The following is a 6623-nucleotide window of genomic DNA, read 5'->3' on the forward strand; positions in this document are numbered from 1 at the left end:
GACGGGCCGGGCCGGGTTCGGACAGATATTTAGAAAGGATGCTCGGGTTCGGGTCGGGCTCGGTTACATCAGCGCGATAGTGCGCCTGTGTTATAACAGCGCTTTTTGCCCCGTGTGCACTGATGCGCTCATCTGTTGACATTTCCGAACGCCTTCCTACAGTTGCTTAATAAAAGCGGGCTTTCCACACAAAAAACTGCACGTGTCATTAGTATGAGAAAAAAAAAAGATTTTAACTGTGTCGGGCTGGGATCGGGCTCGGACATAAATATCTTAATGCCTGTCGGGTTCGGGTCGGGCTCGGTTACTGCTCTGTCGGACGCGGGCCGGGCTCGGACAGAAAAATGCGGCCCGATCCGCACTCTACATACCATGGACACTTCAGGCTCCAGGAAAGCGTTTTTTAAGGCTATTGGAGCACAAGGAAGAAGGAACCATATTTATGAGGCAATTCTTGTGAGATTTCATTGGTGATTTCAAATATGAAAATTAATCTTAAGCTTGGTGAACAGTTTTGGAGAATTTGATGTTTCCCCATTCAAAGAGATAGGAGCTGCACTTGCATGCCCGAGAGGCATTTCAAAGATGGCCGCTGAGTGACAAGATTTTGGTAACAGTCACTTTTTAAGAATTTTCTCGAAATGCTGAATTAGTGTCAATGTTAAGGTCTCTCACTGTTCCTGTCAACCAGTCTAAATCAATACTTCAAGTTTTAGTGTTAAAAACTGCTACAAACTGCTACATCTGATAAGCTTAGAGGATGTCTAAAAGCAGCAGTGAAGGAGAAAACTGATAGAATGAATAAGGCAGTGTGGAGCTTTGGACCACAGAAGGTAACAGTGTTTTTGTGGAGAAAATGTATCTTATCAAGATGTTTGCAGCTAAGAGTATAAAAGCATTACTTCACTAACCAATTAAGCAATCATAAATATTACAAGTATATTTCAGGTCTAACTTAGTGCTGCTTTTATCTTACACAGATTCAGACAACAATGGCAGACAAAGTCATAGGCGACTTAACTTCTGTAATAATCAGAACAAAACTTAATCGTTAAAATGAGAGTATGAACACTTTGAGATTAGATTTCAGTGGTTATTTTGTTATGTGTTTGGTTAACATGTTACACAGAGCTGATGTTTAGAAACATGAACATAAAGTGAATGAGCTTGGAGCTTTAGTCCCATGTGGCAAAGAATTTAGGAGCTGTTCTGGATGGGTAAGACACTGCAACAACTGTTATTACTCATGCTTGTCAGACAGTACAATTTCTCTCATTTTTTTTTACAAACACACTCAACATTTGGTGTATTTCAGAAGTTTTTCTAAACTGTTGACTCAAAACCTGGTCAATCCAAAAACAGATGAAGGAGAAGACCCTCAGAGAAACTGAGGAGAAAAGTACAACAAAAGTAGAGTCAGAGACCAGGGAGGAGGGTGCGGTCACAATGAAGTAGTAGCAGAAGAAGAAAAGAAACACCTCCACAGAGGTGTAGTAGAGAAACCATCTAATGAACAAGAAACAGAGGTGCAAACAACTGTGGTAGAGAATTCAACAGAAGAAAAAGAAAAGATGGACAAGGGCAGAAAGGACTCATGAATGAAATGATTTATTTATGAAGTAAGTATTAGACCTCAGTCAGGGTAGCGCCATATTTCATTTTAAAATGAGAATGAAAACAAGGCTGTGAGGGATTGTACTGTTGCTTAACAAATGGTTGTTCAGTCTCGTTTTACACAGCCTCATTTTCATCTGCTTAAAAATTTAATATGATGTCAATATGATCCTTTAAATGCTGTTCTTGGTGTTTGTATATTGACATTTATTGTATAGTAACAGTTGAATACATTTGTACATTTGAGAAATTTCTGATGTTCATGCTATAAATTCCCAAAAAACTTTCAATAAATAGTTTATTTTTCCATCTTATAGAAAGTATTTTATAGACTCTTTATTCATTTTAATCACTCTAGCAGTATATCATAAATCAATTTATTTTATGTATATCATTGATTTATGTATATCATAAATCAATTTATTTTAGTCACATTTTGAAAACTAAAATTTTAATCATATACATGTAAGAAGAGTCTATTTTGAATTAAACTAAACTGTCCTTTTGTGGAGCACAATTTAAAGGTGTTTTTACAAACCTCATTATTAGTGTGAATAGGCAGCAGGTTGCAATATGCAGTGTTGGGGAGGTTACTTTGGAAATGTAATAGATTACAGATTACAAATTACCCTATTTAAAATGTAATAAGTAGTGCACCTTTTCAATTACTTTAGAAAAGTAAAGTAACTGATTACATCTGATTACTTTTTGATTACTTTTAAGTTTCTAATGGATATTTTCAACTAAATCATTTTCAAGCATTTATACCAAGCAGGTGTGACCTTACAGTAGTTTACTGTTAGAATTTCAAAATCTTTCATCACTTGAATTAAGATTATATTAATTTATTTTAAAGTACAGCCATCACAAAACCAGACCTTATAACAAAAAAATTGTTTACCGTTGTTACAAAATCAAAATTTTGCATAGCTATGACAGGACACACAATTAACAATGCCTTAAAAACTTAAATCTTAAAGATTTCTTTAAATATCTAAATTATCTATTTAAAATAATAGATAATTATTTTTAGTTATATTTAAGAGAAAACACAATTCTAGATTATAATAATGTAGTAAAAACACGTTTTTTTTCTTCTTACTGATATAATAAAAAAAATGTAAAAATCTGCATACTATTATTTTTTACCACTATGTGTGAAGGGAAATCATTATACAATACAGGGCTAATAATTATTTCTCACTAACAGAAGAAAGAATAGATTCTAGAATAGATACTGCCAAATCCAAACAGACTCCATCATTGTAGCTGTGTCATAAAATCCATGTTTTGTTTTTTTTTGTTTTGTTTTTTATTGTTTTAAATAAAGTTACCTTTCATCTAAAACACTGCTTAGATTCAGTGACCAACTGGGGTGATTCAATAGATGATAGCTCGATTTTGCAAGACAATATGGGACAAACTAATTGAGAGATTTGTCCACTAGGTGGCACGTTAGGGGGTCAACATCGATCATTATAGAGAAAAGTTTCAAGCCCTTGAGAAAAATAGATCTATATTATTCGATGCTGCGGATTTTCATCCTTCAAATCATTAGTCACGTTTCAGCTGAAAATCACGCAGTAGTGTAAACACTGATTTTACAAATGACACTCAAAATTAAAATGGGTTAATGTGATAAAATCGCAAGTTAGATCTGACATTACCAAGGAGAAAAAATGCGATATTTTTTTGTGAAAGGGTTCATAAATACAAGTGTGTCTGGTAAAGGCAGCTAGCAGGCTAGCTAATTTGTTATGAATGTTTTTGATATTGGTCTCGAATACACAAAGGGAACGATGAACGCGCTGACAAAGAGGATTAACCTAATTGGCAGACGTGGTGCACCGCAAATTCAAACCAATCAAAAGCATCAGAATAGCCTTAGCAGAAAATGGCCTTAGCAGACGGCATCGTTCATATCAAAAACAGGCAAAGCAACAGATTAATGTTATTCAACATATCCCAGATTTTTAAAGAAATTTTTTAGATGTAACCCCATTTGTAATCTTTAACATTTTCATAAGTAACTGTGATTTAATTACACATTTTTCTAAGTAACTGTAACGAATTGCTGTTACATTTATTTTGTAATTAAATTACGTAACGCCGTTACATGTAACTAGTTACTCCCCAACACTGGCAATATGGCAGTTTGGATTTTTACAAAAACTGTTCATTTTCATTTTATTTCATTTGTTTTTGCTCTCTAATGCATTAAACCAGTTTTTTTCCATATGTAACTGCTTTTGGAGGCAGCTATTGTGCAGTAGAGACCATCTGTGTAGGGATGTAAGGGTCTATATCTCCAGGTGAGGAGGAGAGTAGGTGAGATGGATGGGTGTCACTCGTCTGGGTCTGAGGGTAGAGCTCCAAACTGCCTGAAGACACTAGAAATGTAGTTTAAGGAGAATCAGAGATGGTAAATGGTTTTATACCAGTATACTCTGAATACGGTAAAAATAAAGTGATAGTTCACCCAAAAATGAAAATTCAGCCATTAATCACTCCTCCCTCATGTTGTACATAACAATGTCCTTTCTACTTTTCTGGGCCTTGAATGTGTCAGTTGTGTTGCTGTCTATGCAGGGTCAGAAAGCTCTTGGATATCCTCAAAAATATCTTAATTTGTGTTCTGAAGATGAACAAAGGTCTTACGTGTTTGGAATGACATAAGGGTGAGTAATTAATGACAGGATTTTCATTTTTGTGTCAACTACCCCTTTAAGCAGAAGGTCTGAGAAGGTCTCTACCTGGCTCAGGTGAAGTGGACTGCAGATGTAAAGACTCCTCTTCAATGGGAGTGTCTGCGTGACCCTCAGAATCTGAGGTGAGAATCTGATGGAGAGGAAAATGATAGGTTATTTACAGTTCCCTTCCGGGAACTCAACACTGCGTCCTGAGACACTTTAGGGAACGCCATTGGTGGGCCGCACTCTGAGTCATAGTCCAACGTCCAATGAGAAACGGGAGTGACGTCACAGGCGCGGTGACGTCAGCGACCAGGAAGTATAAAAGCACGTGCGTTTGAAGCTGGCGTCAGCTTTTGTCATTCAGCGAGAGCGCTCTGTGTCTACTGTCTGTCTAGAAAGCATACTGTTGTTTTTCAGTGCCAGTTTGCACTACTTTTATTTGAACAGTATGCCAGGGGGAAAACGTTCTTTTAAGAGCGAACGCAGAAAGGCGGTTCAGCAGCCGCATAGAAAGTGTGTCCCTCCCTGCCAACGCTACATTGTTGGTGGGGATACACACGATCTATGTGTGGTCTGCTTGGGAGCGGAGCACGCTAGGTCAGCCCTTGAGGGGGCTGGCTGCCCGCAGTGCGAGCGAATGCCGCTGCGGTTGCTCCGTTCCCGGAAAGCCCTCTTTGAGGAGGGGGCTTTCATTAGCGTTCCCCGCGGGTCTGGCCCCGCTTCCGTCGAGGCGAAGCGGCAGCTACACTCGTGGGGTTCGCAGTTAGATCTGCTGGAGGGAGTTGAGACGGGTGATCCCCTATCTCTCTCCTCACCCAGCGGATCGTTTGACCTCCTCCTGGATGAGGAAGCCCGCACTGCGGTTCCTTCCCTCCAAGAGGAGGAGTCAGCGCTCATTCTGTCTTCCTCCGAGGAGGTTGACGTTGAGAGCGTTGACCTCCCACAACCGCCCCCCCGTTCACCCCAATATGAGGAGCTGGTGGAGGTGCTGACGAGCGCGGTGGCCAAGCTCAACATCAGTTGGTCACCCGCTCCAGATCCAGAGCCCCAGGCAAGCAGGCTTGATGAGCGCTTCCTGCGGGCTAAAGCAGCACCTCCCAGACGGAGCCTTCCCTTTTTCCCCGATCTCCACAAAGAGATCGCGAGATCGTGGGACAAGCCGTATTCCTCTCATCTCTTCTCCCCCGCCTCAGATTACTACGGTAATGTGGGGGGGATGGAGGAATACGGCTACAGGGCGATGCCACAGGTCGAGCAGACACTAGCGAGCTATCTGTCTCCCGGCCTGGCATCGTCCCTGAAGGCTCCGTCCTTGCCCACCAAGCCACTAAAAGTTACATCAGGCTTGATGGGCAAGGCATACGCGGCAGCAGGTCAGGCTGGTGCATGTTTACACACCATGTCTGTGCTCCAGGCATACCAAGCCGACCTGCTGAAGGAGCTTAGTGACGGCGAGGAAGTGAGCGTGTCAGAGATGCGCAAGACCGCTGATCTGGTGCTCCGGGCCACCAAGGAGACCGCCCGTGCTGTTGGGCGGTCTATGGCAGCCCTGGTGGCCGCGGAGAGGCATCTCTGGCTAACCCTGTCCGACATGAAGGAGAAGGACAGGGTCACGCTCCTGTACGCCCCCCTGCATCCCATCGGCCTCTTTGGTGACTCTGTTGACACAGTTGTCAACAGGCACCAGGAGGCCCGCAGGCAGGCCAGGCACGTTATCTTCCTCGCCGCACTTACTCCTCTGGGGCTGCTGGACGGGAGCAGCCCCAGCCGCACTCCAGCTCCTCACACAGGGAGACCCAGAAAAGGAGTGTTGCTACCCGTACCCCTCCGGCGAGGCCTAGAGGGCGGGCTCAGCAACACTCCAAGTCGGGGTCCTCGAAGACGAGGCCAGACCTGAGGGTCGTCCTCCAGTCCAAGAGGGCCTCGGCTAAACGGCCCTGATGGTCGTGGCCCAGGGCCAATGAGGGCAGCCCCTCTCGAAGAGTTAGGTGCCTCACCGCCTCTGAGGAGTACGGTGACCACCTCTCTTCGGGGCCCTCAGGAGATTCGTCAGCTAACCCTGCCGGTGTTACAGGGCGCGGCAGTCTCCCGCGAACATCATTCTCTGGTCTTTCCGCCCGGAAACGTAGCGGAACCAGAGAGTTCGCCACCCCCACGGGGGTTTCCAGAGCGCTTACTTCAGGTGCATCCTGCCAGTTTGCTGTTACAGGCCACCGAGGTAGCTCTTCAAATAAATCCAGAAACCAGCCTCGAGAGGTTGGTTCCCTTAGTAGAATTTCTGGCAGCGTGGAAACTACTGCCAAATATTTCTATGTG

The 6623-nt window shown here is 42.9% G+C and overlaps 1 long non-coding RNA gene across 1 annotated transcript; it reads right to left on the reverse strand.

Moving 5' to 3' along the window:
• Positions 1-942: 942 nt before the first annotated feature.
• LOC141301049 (uncharacterized) lies at positions 943-5248 on the reverse strand. Its single transcript, XR_012342089.1, has 2 exons — positions 4368-5248; positions 943-4004 (listed from the first exon to the last, which is right to left on the reverse strand). It is a non-coding gene; the product is annotated as an uncharacterized lncRNA (long non-coding RNA).
• Positions 5249-6623: the final 1375 nt, after the last annotated feature.

The sequence above is a fragment of the Garra rufa genome, chromosome 25 (genome assembly GCF_049309525.1).
Source record: "Garra rufa chromosome 25, GarRuf1.0, whole genome shotgun sequence".
Taxonomy (NCBI): domain Eukaryota; kingdom Metazoa; phylum Chordata; class Actinopteri; order Cypriniformes; family Cyprinidae; genus Garra; species Garra rufa.